This window comes from Coturnix japonica, chromosome 5 (assembly GCF_054131305.1).
Source record: "Coturnix japonica strain WE chromosome 5, WE-NBRP24, whole genome shotgun sequence".
NCBI lineage: Eukaryota > Metazoa > Chordata > Aves > Galliformes > Phasianidae > Coturnix > Coturnix japonica.
The window spans coordinates 38,206,290-38,227,154 of NC_140667.1; the positions used below are offsets into that span (position 1 = coordinate 38,206,290).

At 43.9% G+C, this 20,865-nt stretch overlaps 1 protein-coding gene and 1 long non-coding RNA gene across 39 annotated transcripts in view; one reads left to right on the top strand and one right to left on the bottom strand.

The window, feature by feature from the left end:
• Nucleotides 1-8: 8 nt before the first annotated feature.
• The window catches only part of NRXN3 (neurexin 3), an 887,795-nt gene continuing 866,938 nt past the window's right edge, over nucleotides 9-20,865 (top strand). For 35 of the 38 annotated variants that reach the window (XR_014946731.1, XR_014946732.1, XR_014946734.1 and 32 more), the window contains exon 1: nucleotides 9-250. The gene's annotated coding sequence lies outside the window, so the exon portion shown is untranslated. The remainder of the gene's footprint in view (nucleotides 251-20,865) is intronic. The other 3 variants (XM_085549259.1, XM_085549261.1, XM_085549266.1) reach the window with 2 other exon arrangements.
• On the bottom strand, nucleotides 2,235-2,703 carry LOC146760769 (uncharacterized). Its single transcript, XR_014946749.1, has 2 exons — nucleotides 2,564-2,703; nucleotides 2,235-2,361 (listed from the first exon to the last, which is right to left on the bottom strand). It is a non-coding gene; the product is annotated as an uncharacterized LOC146760769 (long non-coding RNA).

A 20,865-nucleotide genomic window follows, 5' to 3' on the forward strand; every position in this document is an offset into this window, starting at 1 on the left:
GGGGGCGGCGGCGGCGTGCGCGGGGCTCGGGCTGCTCCGGCACCGCGGCGCGCTCAGCCTTGCGCAGCTCCGCCCGCGGCCGCCCGCGGTTCGCACGTCTCGGCTCGGCTCGGCTCTGCGCGGCCAGCCCAGCCCAGCCTCCCCGTGACCCCCCGAGCCTCCGCGCCTGGGGCCACGCTGGAGCCCCCTGCCCCGCAGCGGAGGCGAGTCGCGACTTGGCGCGGCGGCCGGCGGCCGCCCGGCTGCGGAGGTGAGAGGGGGCGGGGGGCGTCTCGGCTCGGCACGGCACAGCGGGAGCTGCCCGGCCGGCAGCTCCACGGGCGGGTTCCCGCTGTCCCCCTAAGAGAAGTGCCGGGGACCGGCTTTTTCCTTCCCGGCCGCCCCGGCGGGGCTGGGCGCTGCCTGGATACCCCGGCCCCGGGACGCTCCGGCCCCAGCTGCCCTGCCCGACTTTTTGGGTGACCGCTCTTCTCGCGGCGGGGCTCTTCGGAGTGAAAAACGGGGGGGCCTCGTGAAAAAGAAGGCGGCACTACGCTGAATTACGGCAGCGAGACGCTCAGAGAGAGCCTCTTGCTTGACTAAAGCTTAAGGATTTCTTTTCCGAAAAATTATTAATGAGAAACGAAGAGAGGCTGAAGATGAAAGTTTTATTTTTTTTGCTTTAATATTTTTTTGCTCCTCCAAGTCTTCGGATCTATTACAGTAGCGCCTTTCCTCCCCGCCTTCCATTTGTTTGTATTAATGATTTAGTAGCCGTCTTGCCTGAAAACTTCCACCGTGAGCTGCTGCTGTGGGTTTTCAGGCAGTGAGTGACCTTAAAGGTTGGTTCAGTGCTTTCTTCGTGCGAGATATATGTGGAATACCCACTTTTTTCTTTCTTTTTTCTTTTTTTCCCCATTTTTTTTCCCTGTCAAAAAATAAAAATAAAAATCACCTGCTTTATAATTTAAAAGAGGACATCGAGCAGTCAGGGAGTGATGTAATTCTCCTACCTAAGGGCACCGACTCTGGTGCTTTGCAGGTGACTTGCCTTTTGCTTACTCTTTAAATTTCTTTTAATTGCAGTCCTTTGTAGCTAGGAAATAACGTATTTAAGCAGGTCTCTCCGAGGATGTCTTTTCTAAAAACAAATCTTTCAAACAAACAAACAAAAAAATCTCATTTTTTCCCCCCCATCTCAAAGAAAACAATAAAAAAGATGAGGTGTGAGATCAGTGGCAGAAAAACCAAAGCACCGGGGAGGAGAAACCCGGGCTAAAATCACCAAATTGTTTTTAAAAAGGATACTTTGAACCTTCTGCTTTTTCAAGCTCTTTCTACCTTTCTGTGGTCAAACAGTTCAACGCTTCATTGAAGCTAGTTTTGAAAAATTATTATTATTTTTTTAAACATTAATTGTTCCTCCTGTATTTTTTTCCTGCACGCAATTGTTCTGTGGTGAGCACGCAGCCCTCCCGAAGCGGTGGGCATTGATGCGGCCGCTCACCGCTCTCTGCTGATGGCATTTTTTGAGGGGCTGCTATTGAGGGGGCGAACTCATACCTAAAGCTGCAAAAAGTCTGAGAGAGATTTTGGGTAGGTGGGGGAAAAATTCATCCCAAAGGGTTTTGTTTGCCGGGGCGACACAGTCGGTTATTTATCGTAGCGTGAGCCAGGAGGTTGTTACGTTTGTTGTTGGTTTAAGTTAAAATGGTCATCGGTGTTAAGTTGGGCAAGTTTATCTGAGGGTGAATCTTGTTTTGGGGGAAGGACATCGCAGAGATTATTGCTGTTGGTTTTGGACTGGGCGTGCTTTTATCCATTGAGCAAACTTGGCTATTGTAGAGCTCATTTTCCATTTTTCTATCGGTTTCTTTTTCGGTCTTTGTCAGCTTCCTAAACATTTGTCTCTCTCTCTAAGAAAGTGTCTGGTTTTTGGGAGCAGGGCGTAGTAGATGGGGATGTTGGATATTTGGGGATAGCGGGAGCAACAGGACTGTGTAAATTTATTTTAAAAAATATATAGAAAAATAAAAAAAGGAAAAAGAAAAAGAAGTTAGGAGGTGAGGATTCTCTTTCTGGAGCATTCGGGCACCTTCCAGTGGGGTATGTCTCTGCCTTTTAATTATTTATTTCACTTTCGTCCTTTAGAAAATGAAGTAGAGTGAAACTAAAATGAAATGAAATAAAATGAGAGCGAGCATTGAGAGATAGACAAATAAATAAGCGAAGATAAGGGGCTGAAAGCCCAACACTTGCTTTCATCGTCCTGGTGGGAACGGCTTCTCGATAGACGCGATATCTGCCGATATCAGCCCCATTCCATGGCTGTAGCCTGGCCTCATTTTACGCTGCCTTTCCACTGAACATGTTGACGTGCTGCTGCTTATATAAGGGGAAGAACAAATTCAAGCGGATTAGTGCTTAGGATTTTGAGATCGGCTCCCCAGATCGCGTTGTGGGTTTTTTTTTTTCCCTTTCCTTGGGGGAGCTGATGGGGAAGGCTGGAGAAAGATGGGAGGGGGAGAAATCGGGATATGCGGTTGGGAGAAGATGGGGGTGATGCGGGGAGCAGCCTACTCACATAATGTCTGCGTTGCGTCCCTTTTTCTTTCTTTTTATAAAACCCATTATCTCTAAAAACACATTATTCTTCAGCCCAGTCTAAAAAAAAAAATAGTGGGAGGGGTTATGATAGTGAGGGGGTTTGGTATAGGAGTCATTAGACCCACTGCTGCAAAACCAAGATACAGAAATCCATCTGCACCAACATTTCAGGGGGAGGGAGGGCATAGAGAGGGGGAAGGGATGGATTGTCTATCTTGGATTAGCGAAGTGGAGCTTTGTATTCTTCATTTTCCTCCCCATTTTCTGCCATTTCCCTCCATCCCCCCATCCGCACGCCCGCTTTTCTCCTCCCAGCCCCCACCCCTCTGAAGGTTTCTTGTCCCTTGACGAGAAAATTCTGTGTTACATCCTGATGGCTCTGCGGTGGTTTTTAGTGCATCACAACAGTGGCACGATGACCTTTGCTTCATGCCACGCAGATTTGGGAGACCAGCAGGACTGTGACCACAGCTTGGGCACACGTGCACACGTTCAGGTGCCTGTGGTCACGTACCTATGATGGGCCGTGATTTAATCCCGATTTTTTGCGTGCATGCCTTTGTGTGTGTGTGTGTGTGTATGGCTGATAAACATTGGCAGAGCGTTGGGAGCACATTAAATGCCAAAGGCACGTCCATCCATTCCGCCTGCCCATCTCGCCGCTCTCTTTTCCAGGACATTGTGTCACACATCATGAGATTTTGTGCCGGGGAGGGGTGTGCCTTGTGTGGATGGAAGGGACCCGGGGCTTAGAGGCAGCACGTATGTACTGGGGAGGGAGGGAGAGATGGGGGAGAATGGACCTGACGATGCTAATAACATTATTTTGGTCAAATGAACGTCTGGTGATAATGATTCAGTGTAACCATCCGTGAAATACATGCTTGCGACACACTGGAATAAAGGTTACTCCAGGGAGCTCTAGCAGAGCCAGGCGTGCTTGGGGGAGTGAGCTGTCCCCTTGACGGGGGGAACAAAATTCATAGGCACCCCTGGCCCCCTCCCTTCCCACCACCTCCTCACGTGTCCGAGCTGGAGGGCATTGCGATGGAAAGAGGGGGTGGAACCAGCAACAAACAAAGCCTCCTGCCTCGTCCTCCCATGCCAGCCTCCCTTGTCCTCCTTGAGCTTGTCCGTGCCGTTGATCCAGACGATACAGGAACATCGCCATTTCTGTGCAGTCCCTGATGGAGAGTGGTGAATTGAAAGAAGGGGAAGCTGCTTATGTTTCTGTTATAGGATGTACAGGAGGAACATGGCTTTTTAGGTATGCATGGAAGAAGGGAAAAGGGTGGGAAAAAGAAAGGAAGACAATAATCCTTTTTTTCCTCCCTCCTTTCCTTCCTTTCTGCCTGTAGGAGCAAGAAGAAGGTCCCAGCAAACCTTGGATGTGTAGGGTGGGGAGTGAGGCTTGCAGATCTACTTGGCACCTTCCTCCTCGGGTGTGGAGACCTTCCCCACTGGGTTGTGGTCTGCTTGCAAGCTCAGCAGAGGGTGGCCACAGGAAGAAGGCTCCCGGTGCTCTACCAGTCGTTGCTTCTCTTCTCCTGCATGTGGCTGTGCTTGCTCACAGGTCTTCACCTTTCTGGATCTTTCCACTTCATGAAGCAATAGCAAAAGCCCAACGACTAGGTCTATCCAGGGCTACTGTTTGCCTTCTGCTTTAATCCTTTCTGTCTGACCTTCGGGTATAATGGTAAACCAGGGTCAGGACAATGGGGTAGGGTGTGCCTGTTTACTGCTGTTGTGGTGGGTAATGCCAAAGAGATGGCATATTCTGCCACGCCCCCTTGGCTGCCTATCCTCAGCAGGAGCTGCTTTTGGTCTCTCCCTGCCCTGCTCTTTCCTCAGCCACTTCAGAATCCTTGTTGTGGTGCCCGTGTGCTTTGGGGTGAGCATGGTTCCTGTATGAAGATGATGCAGTGGCTGGCTAAACAGCGCTCACCTGGGTCTGCCACCTTGCTATCCTGTTGGGCAAGGGTGGGCCCTGGTCTTATGGTTCCTCTGTTTCCCACTGACTCAGGTATTTACTATTTATTAGCAGGGATAGGGAAGATTGGAAAAAAACATTACAGTAGGTGAATCTCAATGACTCCAAAGTGAGTTTTGTCTACTGTGTTTCTCTGTCAGTCCTTGAGCTTGCATAGCTGGTGGTGCAGGGTGAACTTCACTTAGTGGTGGAATTAACTCCTGATCCTGAGTGGTTTGCACCCTAGAGATGTGAGAAGAATTCAATTCTAGCAGAGCACTGAGAAGGTGAGCAGTGGTGCCAGAGGTAATTAGTGGTGGTAGTAATAGTGTATTTTAAGACCTAAGTTTCTGAGTAAAAAGGAAATGGGTAGGTGACTTCCTTACTTTTCCCTCTTTTGAGCCAGTTATCAAGGCATCAGACAACTCTTTTTCTCTCCGCGTTAGGGCCAGATTCAAAGTGTCACCCTAGAGGATATCTTAAAAATACACGAAGTCTGGCTCTTGTCTAGTACATTCCTGGGAAGGAAAATGCAATCCCTTTCTTGGTGTAGCAGTAGTGGTATTTCAGTGGATCTACTGAATTTCTTGCTTTTGTCTTCTGCATCTTCATCCAATGCTCCAGTTTGTCTAAAGAGAAGCAGCTTGTATTTTACTCCCTTGCTAAGTTTTCCTTTTTCTTCTCCTCAAGAATGAGGACGCATAGTCATATGGCCGAGAACAAAATGACTGAGCCAGGAACTTTGTGATGACCAAAACCAGGATAAGTAATAATCTCTGACAGTAATTCAAAAGACATGCCCCTGCCCCCAGCAGAACAATAAGGAGATAGGTTTTATTTTGTCACTGTTGCCAATGTAGCTGGAGCCAGAAGTTATCCAAATTTTGGTTAGACTTTGGAAACTTTTATCAGCTGTCTTTCTCCTTCATCTTTCTCTTCTAGTTAATAGCAGAATCTGTCAATCTAGCAAAGTCAGCTCTTAATTCATACAGCAGATGGAGAGGGGACTATTTAGTGTTTTTGAAACCAAGATACTAGTAGGATTGTTGCATTCTTGAAACCAGCACACTATATAATCTTGAGACAGGTGATTTGCTTTTTCTTTCCTCTGGTTTCTCCTTGCATAGGCATAAACTGAGACAGTTTAAATGTATAAAGGACTTGGAGCATCAAAGGTGATGTTTTGAACTCTTGCCATTGATCCAATCATCCAGAACTAGACAGGACTGTAGAAAGACAGCATAGTAAAGTTCTCCCATTTCTCTTGTTGTGTGCAGAGGAATGGCACCTTTAGCGCTCTGTATTTGTACCAGTTTGTATTATTTGGCAAGGAAAAGTCATAAATTTGAGCTTGGCTAACCTGTGTATGGTTTTACTGAAGTCTACTGGAAATTATATGTGGTATCTTCTTAGCATTATGCTTGAGAAGTTGGGATGTTGAACTCCTAGTGGGGAAATGTCAGTGGTATTGGAAGATCCTGGGTTCTTTCTTAAGGAAAGGTGGAGATGCAGTGCCTCTTGTCATTCACAGAAAAAGGCTCAGTATAAGTTCTGTGGACAGCAGCTGGAAAAAGCACACCATGCAGCCAGCTTGGCAGAGCCCTCTGTCTGGGCTAAAGAATGCAGCCTCTTGGGACCCCAGTTGCTGCAGGCATTGCACCAAGACTTTGCAGAGGGTTCTGGAGATGTGCATGCAGCTAGCAGGAACTCAGCTCTGTCTGAAATGTAGCCCCTTACCACAGAGGGAGTTAGCCCTTCATCTGCCTAACTTCCCCAGTTCTCGGAGCTTTCCCCTTACCTCTCACATCCCTGTGCCCAAGTTCTCCCCCAGGCATATTCCCCTGCCTATTTCTTGTCTGCTGGCAGAAAGAGTGATCTGGGGTGATGGGAAGAGAATATCAGGGATGAGGGGGCATCTGTCAGCATACCTGTCATCTCTCAGCGGTGTGCTTAGCTCCTGTCCTCTCCAGATTCCTTTCCTTTGCCCTTGATGGTGAGGGATGGCTTATTTTGAACACAATCTGCCTGTGTCATTCCTGGCCCTGCTGCTTGTCATCCATCACATCACAGGAACTAATTAACACTAGAAGCTTTGGATCCTGGGAATGGCAGTGCTGGGATAGTAGACTCTTTCAAAGATCCCGATGTCTTTTTTATAACTAGGGCAGGGCAGCCCTGGAGTTCATTGGTACTCTAATATCTTGCCTGCTGTACCAACCCTGTCATGAGGGTGACTGGGTGCTCAGCGGGAAGGGTGCCCAGAGCCTGCCAGACAATGCCCTTGACAATGCTGCAGCATCCCCTACATCCAAGTACCTCCCAGCAGCCGGATGAGAGCCAAAGAATGGGCTAGAATAATAATTGATGAAGCTGGGAGGAGGTGAGGGGAGGAGGCATGATGTAAATCCCTTGAAGCTGCCAGTAGTCTTTCTGCTGCCTTTGGGTACATGTAACTGTGTAGTCCCAGAATCTGTTGGTGAATTTGACCCTGGGAGCTCATGGCAAAGCTTACTGTCCCACACCAACTGCACATCTCCTATTGCTGTGTTTAGTGAGGGGAAGGCATCAGGGGAATCCCTGCTCCACCAGGGATGGCAAGCTTAAAGGTGGGGTGCTGACCATAGTGTAAGGCTACCCAGAGTGCACTTTCTGCTCTCTCCATCTACTTTCTGCAATATGAGCCTGTATTTTCTGCTGTTGTGTACCACCTCTAAGGAGCGGAAGAGTCCCATGGGGATGCAAAGGAAGGTAAACAAGGAAAAGGATGATGTTTGCTGGCAGCTGAGTGAAGAAGAGCTCTCCAACAGGGTAACTGTTTGATGGGGCTGGCTGCATTTGCAGAGTAGGGAGGTGCTGGCTTCATTTCAGTCTGCTGTTGCAGCCCCTCCTTTTTTTTTTCTTCTCTCTTTTTTTTTAAAAATTTTTTATATTTTTTTATTTTTTTTCTGCCAGTAATGTGTTAATTAAACATTGATTTCATGAAAAGAAAGGAATCTGCTTGAACTGCAGAAACTAAATGGAGCAAGGAGGAATGGGATCTGGTAAGGGATGTGTGGAAGGACCTTCTGTCAGCTGTCTTTGTGACCAGTCATGGAGGGAAGCAACAGAGGGGCTGCAAAAAAAACCTGCTCACCTGAAGTTTAGAATCCCTCAGGGAATGTTATCACTCAAGAAGCTTTCTGATCAGTTTGACGCTCTCTTTTCTACTCTTGTAGTTAGTGTTGTATCTCTGGGTGAATTAAGCTGTGGTGCAAGTTAAAGGACCAGTCCTACTGGTGTGCTTGCTCTCCTTCCTTCCAGATATATAGTAGCTCAACTGACCTTCATTTGTTTCTGTTGTAATCAGTTACTGAATACAGGTATAAAATTGTGATGTGCATATTTAACGTTTTCTCTTCTGGTCTTCGGAACAATGAAAGGTGAGACAAGATTATGATATCTCCCTCCTTTACTTGGCTGAAGTCTCTTCTGTCTATGCTGGAAGACATAATGGATGGACATGCTGCACTCCTTCCCTTTTTTCCTTGTGCTAGGGTGTTGTAAGAAAGATGAGTCCTTGGTTTAGTTTGAGATCATATGTGGAATAAATCTTTCAGCTGATGTGATCAGTACATTTGTGTGGCATTAAACAATTTGATTTGAATTATTTTGACCACTGGGCTTTCTGTCTTCAGCAGTTCTGGGAAGTAATAGAAAGGAGGGAATAACCTGTCTGACCTTTCTGAGCATATCAGAAGTCTGAATTAAAGTGTTCTTGCAAAGATCTTTATCAGTTTATACAATAATCAAAATAGCAGAATTACCCTAAGAAGGAATTCTTGTTGGCTGCTGAATTTCCTTCTGTACCATTCCTCAGTATCAGATTACAGGAGTTTCCTTTGTAGCATGAGGAACAGACTTAAGCTACAGAGAATCTATTTTTCAGGAAGATATTTGACTTGTTGATGACTGGTGAAACCCAAAGAATGGTGGAAGTCGGAAAAGATCTCTGGAGGTTATCTTGTCCAATGCCACTGCTCAAACAGGGTCACCTAGAGCAGATGACTGTGGCTAGATGGCTTTTGAATATCTTCAAGGAGGGAGAGAGCACAAATGTTCTTAGCAACTTTTTCCTGTATTCAGCTAATCTCACAGTAATGGAGTTTTGTTACATTCAGACAGAACCTCCTGTGTTCTAGTTTGTACCTATTGGCTCTTGTTCTATCCCTGGGCACTACTGAAAAAAGCTTTAGATAGGGCATGGAAAAGGGGAATGTAGGAATTCTGTGGCAGGATCTGCCTTCTTACAGAACTCCATATGCTTGTGTTGAAGCTCCAGAATAAAAATCTGCTGGTTTGTCTGGCTAGCTCATGCAGTGCTTTGAAAGAGGGCTTGATACAACAGAATCTGAGGCAGATACATTTAGAATACCAGCTTCATCTCTGGGAGCCAAAGAGTTTTGTGGGAAAACACAAGGAAACAAATTGATTCCCCATGTATTTTCATACAAGTCATTAATCAAATACATATTTGACAGTGTATCTAACAACAGTGGACCACAATGCATATATATATATATATATATATATATATATATATATATATATATATATATATATATTTCCTTTGTCCTTTTTGTTGGTTGATATGGCCTAGTTAATACACTGATACATTGCTAGAAGCTCTGTTTGGTTCCCACTTGGGTCAGAGTGATGTAGTGCTTGGGATATTGCAGTCCTTTTTGACAGTGGATTATAATTCTATTGAATAAATGCATTTTATAAGGCTTCAGTGAGCTGCTGTTTGCTTAATAAGACCATGGTGTATCGCATAGAAATGCAGAGTGAAAAGGGAGTGACAAATTGATAAGCTTTTTATAAGGCAATAACTCTCTTAATTACTCCTTTAAGAAGTTTGTGTGAATACAGTTCTTCCTCGCTCTCTGTTTCCCCATGTGTAACACAAAGCAGGAAGTTGATCTTGGCACAGCATTGGCCATATACCTGATAAACTGGAAAACGGTCTGAATTCAGTAAGGAGAAATACACTGAAGACAAACGAAAAGTACTGTGCATGGGAAGGTGAAATCAAATGCCTACATGCAAAATGGGGAATAACAAGCCAGGCAACGGTACTGCAGAAAAGGATCTGGGAGGCACTACAGTGAGTCAGAGACAGAATGTGAGTCAACAGTGTGGTGACACTGCAAAAAAGCAAATCTCATTTCAGGGTATATTTAACAGAAATGTCACGTGTAGCACACAGGCGGTAGTTTTTCTACTCTAGCAGCCACAGCTGAAGCGACAGCCAAACACTGTGTCCAACATGAGCAGCAAACCCAGAAATGGTGGAAGGAGATGAGAAGGTGCCCAGAGCAGCGAGTGTCACCTGTGAGAAGAAGATCCCAGAACTCAGTTGGTTTAGTCTACAGGTGAGAAGATTGACAAAGGACATGAAAAGACTTCCAGTATTTGAAATCTTGTTTTAAAAGAGACAATGACTAATTGTTCTCTGTGTCAAATGAGGATGGGATGAGAGTAATGAGCTTAAATTACGACAAGGAAGATGTGGAGATGGATACTAAGAAAAGCTTTGTGACTGGATAGGTAAGCATGAAAATAACTTCTGAGAGAGGCTGTGGTGCTTCTGTCACAGGAAGCTTTAAGAGCAGGTGAGACACAGAACTGCCAGATTTTATCTAGTTTGTTTTGTTACAATTCCTATATTCCTATCCACTTCAGGTTTTTAGTGTTTTGTCATCTCTGAAAAATGATTTTTCTGTGCTTTTCCATGAAATACATTGAACAAAGGCACAGGATTTTCATCTGTGGAATGAACTGTTCTTCCAGTTACCTAAAGCAGAGTAGTGTGTGTTAGGTATTGCTGGAAGGTGTGTTAGATTCTGATGGTTGGAGATAAGGGACCCTAAAGCCTTGTCTAGTAAAGATGTGGATTTTCAGTACTTGTGAAAGGGGCTGATGGTACTTCCAGAGAGGCTACTGTTCTAACTCCCCGAGGGCTTAGAAAAACCTCCTCAGTGCCTAATGGAAAACAATTCAAGACATTATGTTGTGTCTTTCTTACATTTTTTTTTTTTTTTTTTTCCTACATCTTGAATTTATGTGTACAGACACTAATCAGGCCCAAGGGTGAATTTCTGAGCAAATCCAATGCAGAGATCCAGTTCCTCTACAAATCTCAAAGAGCAGAACATCCAGGAATATATACTTGTTGAACAAGGGCAACACTGGAATTGACTACCGCGTGTGTGTGAAGTTCATGATATAACCTCTTTCTGCCTTTAAAGAAGTTGTAACTGCAGGTTCTTGCCATTTTCAGAATGGAGGATGAAGAAATTATCCTCTACTTCTTTGCAGTAGAAGTGAGTCAGGGTTGACACATAACAGTAGGAGGCAACAGTTTGTGTGTAGGAACATTGTTCTGTCCAGGGAAAATCTATCCAAGGGTTATATCCAGGGCATTAGTTCTGCTATACAACAAGGCCAGTATTTTCCTCTGGAGCTGATTTCACACACACACACACACACACACACACTCACCATTTGAAGCACATGCAGAGCTCAGCCCATGCAGGTATGAAGTGGGGTGACTGATGAAATGGTCAGAGATAGGCTGGGGTGTAGCTATTTGTTTATGAGGCTCCATATTGCATGAAGTAATAATTACTTGTGAACCCTACTGTGAAGTTAGGAGGGAAACATTCAAATCCAAGGAGTTAGTGAGACATAATCTAATTATTTTTGTTATTATTATCCCTGCCTATTGTGGTAGCACCTACACAGTCCAGGATCAAACACAGGGCAAAAAATGTTCCCTGCCCCGAAGAGCTAGCAAGCTAATAATGAGACAAGAGACAACAGATGGACACAGATAACTGGGGGAGTGCAGAAAAACAAAGATTGGTCAGCAGAATGGGTGGTATGATAGCATGTTGACAGCTTAGCTGTTGTCAAGTTTTATGTAGGCATGTGGCAAAGGATTACAATAATAATTCAAGCTGCGGCCCTTGCTTTGGAGTTTGTGTCTGTGCGTCTTCCATCTGCTGTCTTTAAACAGCTTACTTCTTACTTGATGAAGTTTTTCTGTCCCAAAACTTCCCATCATCCTTCTGATGGAGGTAGGGAGACATACTGGTCCATCAATGAAGTGACTAGTGAAGGTTTTAAATGAAAAGGAGGTGGTTGCACATATATACATATATATACATGTATGTATGTGTATATATATATATATATATATATAGTTATAAAAGAGAATAAGACAGTGAGTATGATGTTGATGCTGAGTGTTCAAAAGGATGCTGAGAAAAATGTCTCAAGTTCTCAGCAGGATGAGTATGCAAAGTAAATGGCACAGAGCAAGAGGGCTGTTGGCCAAAGTGCTACCAAGGTAACGCAAAAAACATCTAATGCCATTCATAGGAGTACATGTAGGTTATATCATGTAGTACATGTAGGGGCTGTACATTAGTGAGTGCAAGGTTGCCCAAAAACATGGAGGGCTCTGAACTGTTTGCACAAAGAGTGGCAGTTCCAGTTGTAAGGCTGTACTGCACTGCCTGGAGAGCTTGGGCTTGCTTGGCTGTAAGAGCTCTGCCCCTTCCATTGGCTGTTTTGAGTGGTTCCTCAAGGGCCAGAAAATGTAGGATAGACGTGGGTAACTTTGAGGTGAGTTCTGTATAACGCTGTGATGTTTTTGTCCTTTCTTGTGCAACGTGTTATCATTACATAGGATGCCGACATGAGGCATGCTACAGATGTTTTACTATATTAACTGTGTTGCAATACCCCATTCCCTTCCACTTTGGCTTTCCTCGTAGTGGCATGTTTTATGTCACGATGACTAGTTAAAACTTCAAGTTTTAGACCATTTTAATTGTCCTGTTGAGTTTTATTTAACTTTCTGTGGGTGAATTGATTGCCAGGTACCCTCCAGTACAGACAAACTGCAAAACTATGGGACCTTTAGTGCTGGAACACATTTATGAGGCAAGCTTTTATGGAAAAGAGAGTTGGACTATTTTGGGGTTTGTTCCTGGCTCTATTGTAGACTTCTATGTAAAACAAGAATTTAAGAAATTAAAAACTCTGTACATTTTGGCTCTAGAATCATATCTCCATGTTTCTGTTGGTCTTTCATGCTCTCTTAGATAATGGTGGTCTACACATAGCTCTACACAGCTATGTGTAGATTTTTCAGATTTAGACTTGAAAAGTAAGGAGAATGGGGACCAAATCTTGAGCTGAATGAGCACTCCTCTCCCACCCTTTTTGCCTATCATGCTCCAGCCCCTACCCATCATGATGATTCTTGCAGTGGTAAAAACTAATTATATACTGAACTATGTTGGCAAGAGCACACACAGTATGTCATAGTGTGGGATTATTTCCACTTATGCAGCACAATACAGTGCAGTACAAAGATGACAGTGACAAAATAGAAAAATTCAGCAAAGACCACCTGAGGAACATCATTACTACTGGGTTACCACTGGATTGTTGTACCGCTGGCCTTTGAGTTCAGTGGTCTGGTCATTTTTTCCACATGCTTTGCAATATGCTCATCTGATTCCAGCCATCTCTATATAGTTTACTAGTATCCTGTTGGAAGCTGTTTCAAAAGCTGTTTCTTCACCAAGCCATTCATTTAATCACAAGGCAGTCAGCCTGAGTTTTCCCTAGATAAACTCCTGGTCATTCCCAGTTGTCTTTTGGCTATTCCTGTGCCTCGTTCCCAGAGGATCTGCTGCACAGTCTTTCCAGGGACTGCTGTTATGGTTTCAGGGACTCATGAGCAGAGGTGTGATATTAACCTTTTTCAGTCATCAGCAGTCTCTTTCAATCACTATGAACTCTCATACAAGACAGAGAAGGACACCAGCTGTTCTTGAATCCCTTGCTTTGTCTGGGACATTTTGTCTGGTCCCAGGGAACAGAGTAAGCTGTGTTTGCTTAAGCGGTTCGTAAGTAAGTCTTCCTCTGTTGCAGATAGTGTTTCTGTTCCCCTGGATAATTCCAATGGACATGTGGAACAGGTAGGCTGAGAACAGATACCATAAGTAAAGACCATTGAGGTTTTTTTTTAAAGTAGCATTGAGGACCTAAGTATTTTCTGTGCCCTCTGTGATTACAGTACCTTGTCCCATTCAGCTCTGGGCCCATAGTTTGCATAGTCTTCCTCTTGCTGTGAGGCTGCTTTTCAAAGTCCTTGTCACCTTTCACATCTTGTGAATTTTCATGCAGTTTCAAGCTTTCCTGGTTTTCATCCTGCTATGTCAAGGCAGAGTTTCATTCTACTTCTGGAGAGCCCACCCCCACTTTCACCTTCCATTTTCTTCCTTTTCTGCTTGATCTCCATCAGGAGTTTTCCATTCAGCCACCTGCTTCTTTCCACACTCGCTTGGCTTCCTGCACATCGATTCTGATGTTCTTGTGCTATGAGGAGGTTGTTCTTGAAGATCAACCAGGTCTCTTGGGTCCCCTCACTAGATTATCCCATGTAAGTGCTCAGCGAATGATTTCTTAAAGCTCTCCAGTGATTATTCTGTCACCATAATTGTACTGGGAAAATGGTTCTGTTTGTAAACTGATTTATATGTCATTTCAGATTTGGTTGTTCTTTGTAATTTTTGTCTCTCTGCATGTTAAACACATTAAATCTCTCTATTTCCGCACAAGTCTTTTCTGCCTGCTCTGTAGCTCTCCCCCACTGCCCCTTTTCTATTTTTTTTCCAGATGCTGTCCAGATTTTTTTTTCATGCATTTAAATACAGCTATTCTTTTTTCTTTCTTTCTTTTTCTTTTTTTCCTTTTTTTTTTTTTTTTTTCTCCCCAAAGCCTCCACTCTTTGTGCTGTCAGAGGTAAACAATCAAATGGAGGGGGCAGGAGGCAGAAACCTTTATTTTTGTTCTGCGATTGAGTTGTTTTGTGACAAGAGCAAATTGCTATCTCTTATTTCTTATCTCTAAAATGGGTCTCAAATTCAATAGAAGGAGTTTAAATTCTCTTTGTTGAAAATCGTAGACAATGGACTGATTTATTTAATCACATTTTGTGTGCTCTTCATCTTAGGATTGATTTGAGATTCTATCCCAAACTGTTCTGTAAGTTAATGGTTGTCAAACTTATCAGCAGATGCTGCCAGTCTTCAAAATTCTGTGCTGTTCACCATGTATGTTTATCCTTCAACTTCTAATAACATTTCTTTTGAATATCCACCTGAAATATCTAATCAAGTTACACATTGCATTTAATGCTTTGGCTGATACTACACTGAGAGTCCATGCCAGTGCTCATAAGAATAAAGATGCAGCTTCTTTGTTTAAAATAATAATAATAATAATTAAAAATTGACTCTAATGATTAAAAGAACATCCCTTGGTCAATTCTAGTCCTCCAGACTCCACAGAGATTAAAAAACAAAAACAAAACCAAACCAAAACAAAACAAAAAAAAAACCACAAAACAAACCAACAAAAAAACCCAGATGTTTTATTTGAACCCTTATGGAGTGGAGGCTAGTTTAAGTGACTGTTATCTATTTAATTATACTGCCATAATCCTGGGTCATACTCTAGGATTGAATTTTGTTTGGTGCTGTCCAAATGTAGAACAAAAGGTTTTTATTACAAGTGACCAGTGTCTCTGAAGTGGCACAACGTGTGATACCAAATTCCTGTGCGCCTTCTCAGTTCAGATGTGTGTTGCAAAGGCTAGGGAGCTTCATTTAGAAAAGTTTACAGATCAGGTCATTACTTGTACCTTCCGACAAGGCTCTTGGGAGATGTGTAAGGTTGAAGAGGAGTATGCTGGGTGCTGTGGAGAGGTGATGTGAGAGTGGAATATAAAGGTAGCTCCTGGAAGTACAGGTGCTGGTATAAAATTGGCCAAACTCTTTTATCTGTTTGCATGATGCCTTCTCTTGTACTCCTGTGACTGTGCTAGGTAGTTGTTCGTGAATAGTAACAGCATGCAGAGTGCCCCTGTATGTCTGCCTGCAAGCTCTGGTTTTACAGGAGCCTTGCAGAGAGAGAAAACAGGCAAGGGAGGCTTTGCTTTACATTTTGCTGGAAGCAACAACCCAGTACTTATGTTAATGCTGTTGGTGTTGTGTGTAATCTCCAAAGTGAGTAGACATGGGGCTTGGTAAATTGGTGACCTCACTGTCTTTCCGTCTTTCTCTTCGATAACTTGATGGCTAAGAGGCTCAAGCAGTGGTGAAACTGAAAAACTCAGGCTCACCTGAACAGAGCTCATGTTTTAAGTGGCTTAGTATGATTATTTTTTCCTCTGAAATCCTGGCTTCAAAACCTGGTGAAACCATTCAGTAAAAAAGACATCTGAAGGTCCTCAGTTACTCCCAGCCTGGTGTTTATGGCAGAAGTAGCCCACAAAACACGAGGTATGGCAGGTAGGAGAATCAAAGGGATAGCGAGGAAGGACTGTGGGGAAGGAGTCACAGGCTGTTTGCCGCACAGCTGACTTGTATTCTCCAAATATCTAAGCAGCCACGTTCTCAGACACACACAGTTTGCACGTTAGTGCTCTCTGGTTCTGCATGCTGCCTGGATGCTTTGCCCCTGTGCCAGGATGGCATTTATCAGCTCCTGCTGTGCTGATGTCTGCTGGCTTCTGCCTGTACCTAGCACAGGCATAGGTACAGGGGCTCATGCTGGCTGTGACAGTGTTTTCATAAGGCTCAAACTTCTATTCCCCACCTCGTTCCTTTGAACTCTGCCCACCACTCTGTGAATACTAACAACAGCCTATAAATTATCCAGCAGGGCTCTGGTACTTTAGCTGCCTGTATTTTCAGTGGCGTGCATGCATAATCGATCCAGGAGGCTGCCTTTGCTTTTAACTGAGGTATTTGTAGAGACCTTAGACTTTCAGAGTTTTCAATCACAGCTGCCTGCATGTTCATTCTCCTGTGCCACCTGCATTTGTGTCTGGCTGGGCAGAGCGTCATGTCAAGGAGCAAACTGCAGTAATGCAGTGATGCTAAAGGCAACCTTCCTGTGCTGCAAGGGTGCAACAGGTCAGTGCAAACAACTTTGTCAGACAGGGTTCTGCCTTAAAATTTGAAAGGCTATATCCCACCTCACTACTTGGGGATTGTCTGTGTCTTTGTTGCAGCTGTACCACGTCATTCAGCCTACGGAACTTCTCTCATTTTCCAGGTGGAAATTGTAGTGCTCTGAATGCTGTACCACTGACCTGTTGCTCTTAGCTTCCTTAAGTTTCCAGAAAGTTGCTTTATGCAGTTGCTTGTTGCCTGTGTGCAGTTTGAACCCTGAAGAGGTAAACTGTTGCTGCAGATAGCTGGTTTGACTCCTCTTGCCTTGGAAAATTTCTTGGTTAGTGCTGTCCATGGCCTAAGTATCTCAGCTGAGTCTCTTTTTCTCTTAAGTTTCTAGGGATAACTTCCTCCATATCGGACAACCCAAACCTTTGTCTTAACCTCACGTAGATTCAGCCTTGATTATCAAAGCATTGCTCATCTCTTCTAATCAGTTCTTAGTAAGCCACCCTCTTAACACTGATGCATCATGATGCACCCCTGTGAAAATGGTGATTGCTTCCTATAGGAGCCTTCAATTCATAGTGAATGTGAAGGAGAGTGCTTTTTGAAGGGAGTGGATTTGCTGTTTGTTTGATTGAGAACTGACAGTGCTGGGACTCCAAATGAGCAGCTGGGGAAAATTGAAGGGTCTAACAAGTGATACAGTGGTAGAGGTACTGGAGACATGGCTGGCACTAAAAGCACAGTCTGGTAACAAAATAAGCCCAAGGAATTAGGTGGAGAATGGGAAAGAAATGGGAAGTTTTAAGAGAGAAACATGAAGAAAATTACCAAGCTTTGGCTGAGGGAAAAAGATATAGGGAAGTAGGAGATGTAAGGAAGAAGGGAGGGTGAAGGACTATAGAAAGAGTTTCAAATGAACAGAATGAATTGAGAGCACAAAAGGCAGCTTTCTGATATATGGAGTATACACGTAACAGCTACCTCTCTGTGCTGACCCCACTGGCAGCTGCACATGAGTCCATTCAGCTCAGCATGGAGAGCCAGGAGGCAGCACTGAAGTGGGTGTCCCGAAGGAGCATGGTGGGGAAGGAGACAAAGTCTGAGAAGGGAAGAGTGCCAGGCAGTGGGCTGGAAGTGGGGGAAGCGTGAGGAAATGCAGAAGGGAAACATTGAGTGACACGACTACTTTTGAGGAGGAACAAAATACCAAAAAATCCACAATGCTTTTAATGTTTTTATTCTTTGATGATAAAAACCCCAAAACAAAAACCTACAAAACATTCAGTGTGCCTTCCCATCAACTGTGTGACTGGAGAGGTAGGTTGCAGTGTGAATCATAGGCATTTCATGTTTCTAGGGTAGACTACGTGAAAAAACAGCTCGCTCACTTTACTGAAATTAGAATAAAAGAGGCCATTGCCAATATTGACACTGTCTGTTGAATGTTGAATATGTTTTTGTGCCTGATGGGAAATGTGTGTTTATTTGAAGCAGAGGATTTTCTGCATGTGTGTTGTTTAAGGAGTACCCAGCAGCTTCATTTTACTCAGCTGTAAAAAAAAAGAAGTGCTCTCCTTGGGCTCTCTTGCTAATATTTGACTTTCTGCAGTTACATTTCCATATGTATTTTTCTTTTCCTATTTATATGAGTCTAATCCAGCTCAACTAACAGGGGAGCTGGCTGCTTATTGCAGAAACAGTGAAACTGACTTGACATGGAATGCTGTCAGACTCATGGAGTAAGCATTTAGGTGAAAGGCATTTTTCCTTCTAATCCTTCAGTTCTGTTAATCTTAGATGTCGCTTGTAACAATGCCAGATAAAAAGTATTCAAATGGAAGCATGATTATCTTTAATTGGTGTCCTTTAATGGAATATAATTTGCCACTCACTATTTGGTTTGGGATCCAAGACAAAGAGCAAGAAAGCTTTGTGTGTTTTTGTTTTAAATATGCTGGAAATCACAGTGTAAGGATCATAGAATGGCTTGGGTTGGAAGTGACCTTAATCATCACTACCTAGTTCAGTCCCCCATACCACCCAGTAGATATGGCTACCCCAGACCCCATCAGACCTGGCCTTGAAAACCTTCAGTGATGGGGCATCCACAACTTCTCTCACGGTGTAAGATGCTAAAATTTAGACATTTTCACTTGTTTTTAAAGGCTTGCTAATGAAGAACCCCATTATGCCAATTTTTAATGAAATGATGATCAGTTGCCTTGGTTTCACTCAGTTGTATTGCTGTGTCTCAAGATCTGGGTCTGTGGTTTGAGGAACTGTACAATTTTGGACCACGGATTAATAGGACAAGCTAATGGTTCATAGGAAGGAGTAAGATGTGAATCAGCTACACAGAGGGTTGCAGGAAATGAAGAATATGGAATGAAGAAATGGAAAGAGGGAGCAAGTTTGTGTGGGATAAGAGAATGATGTTCCTTCTCTCTGCTCTCCAATCTCTACAAATACTGGTCTGACCAAGTACCTGGGAAGGACTTGGCGTGCAGCTTATGTCTGGAAGGACAAAGTGAGGATGTATGAATGAATGGAAAAACATACCATCCATCAAATGACTGGAGTGAGATTAGAATCTGTAATTATTTATCTTCACCCCTTCCTGCTTCTCTGCATGCAGAGGTATAGGCTGGTACTGTCCTGTGGAACCACTGTTTTGTCTCAGTATGGCAGTGAAAGGTCTCTTGGAGAGCTGGTATTGCCACAGCTGGCTCTGTTTCCTGGCTCTGACAAGGCTGCTGAGACTTGCTTGTTGGGAACTGTGAAGTAGTGCCTAACAACTTTTCTGAGTACAGCAGGGAAGCACAAAAAATGGAGTGACATGGAAGTGGTGTGTATCATCAAATTTCTCAGTCTGCAACAATGTATTATGTTTAAAATACATGATCTGCTTAATGCTGTGATCCCTTGCCTCTCTCTTCTGATGAGAGAGGAGAGGAAGTTGAGTGTGCAGAGCAGTTTTCATGTGCAGATTGAGTCTTTGTGACACCAGTGAGCAGATAGGTATGTTGGAAGTGAGGCCTATGAGATCAAGTAAAGTGTTCTTGATGCAAAGCTATGGAAAAACTTGAGAGCCTACTCTCTTCTTCAGTTGAGAGAGCTTTGTCATATCCAGTGGGTTCTTTTTGTGCTGAGTGGTTGGTGAGGCTCCCAGTCCTCACCTTAACAATTCAGATCTGTGCTGCTGGTAACCAGTACTCTTATCTTTCTTCTCTGATTCTGTGTAGGAACAGTTTCTTTTCATCCCCCTCCTATTTCTTCCAGACTCTTTCCTGTATTATTATGTGGACAGAAACAGTATGAAGCAACATGGGTAGAATGGTTCTCTCCTGTGGAGATGGCAGGCATTCATGGTATTCCAACAAGGACAAAGTTTTTGATGGACATACTAAGCTGGTGGCTTAAAAAAATTACCAACTTACTATCCCAGAGAAGGAGGATCAAAGTATACCTCTTTGTCCACAGTGAAGCTGCTTTTGCATTGGAAATGTCTAGTGAGGTGGGGCTTCAGCAGACTGCGTCCCCACTTTCTCTAATAGTGTGGGGAGATGCTTCAGATTTGTCTGAGCAATACTTGGCTGTCTGCTGTTGTCACGGATGGCAATGAATCATACATGCACAAGATGTATGAGGCTGAGCTAGAGGCTTCTTATTGATGTGTTCTCTGATTTCCACGTTACTCCCTTTAGCTGAATGCTTCTTTTTACTAAGGGCTGAGCCGCCTGCAGTATGTTTCATTCTTTCTCTGAGGCTCAAGTGGCAATTGGCTTCATGGCACTTGTCCAAGACAGGGTCGTTTTGCCTCACTGGGGACCATGGTGCAACATATACAGGGAGTAATGAAGTCAGACCTTGTGAGAAGCAAACATATTATCCTCCCTGCAGCTCCTGTGAGACATATAAACTAATGAAGTGTATGGAGAACCTAGCAGAGCCATCATAGCAGAAGCCATACTGGAGGGTACCACCCTTAAAAACAGAAAGCAGCTGCTTCCCTGCCAAATGCTGAGCTTTTCCCATTCCCATATCACGCTTACCTGTTTAAGGTTTTAAAAACTCTTTCCAGATGGTCTTTTTTTCCTGTGGGCAATGTGCCAGAGGGCTCATCTGATTAGTGCACACTTCATACCAGGAGATCTGGGTTAAGACTGAACCCAGGTCCCAGGCACAGTACACTTGATAAGCTGTGCCTTTCCCTACAGGGCTTTTTCCCCTTCTCACCAAATAACTCTTGCAGATTGACGTGACTGATGGAGTCCACTCAGGAGA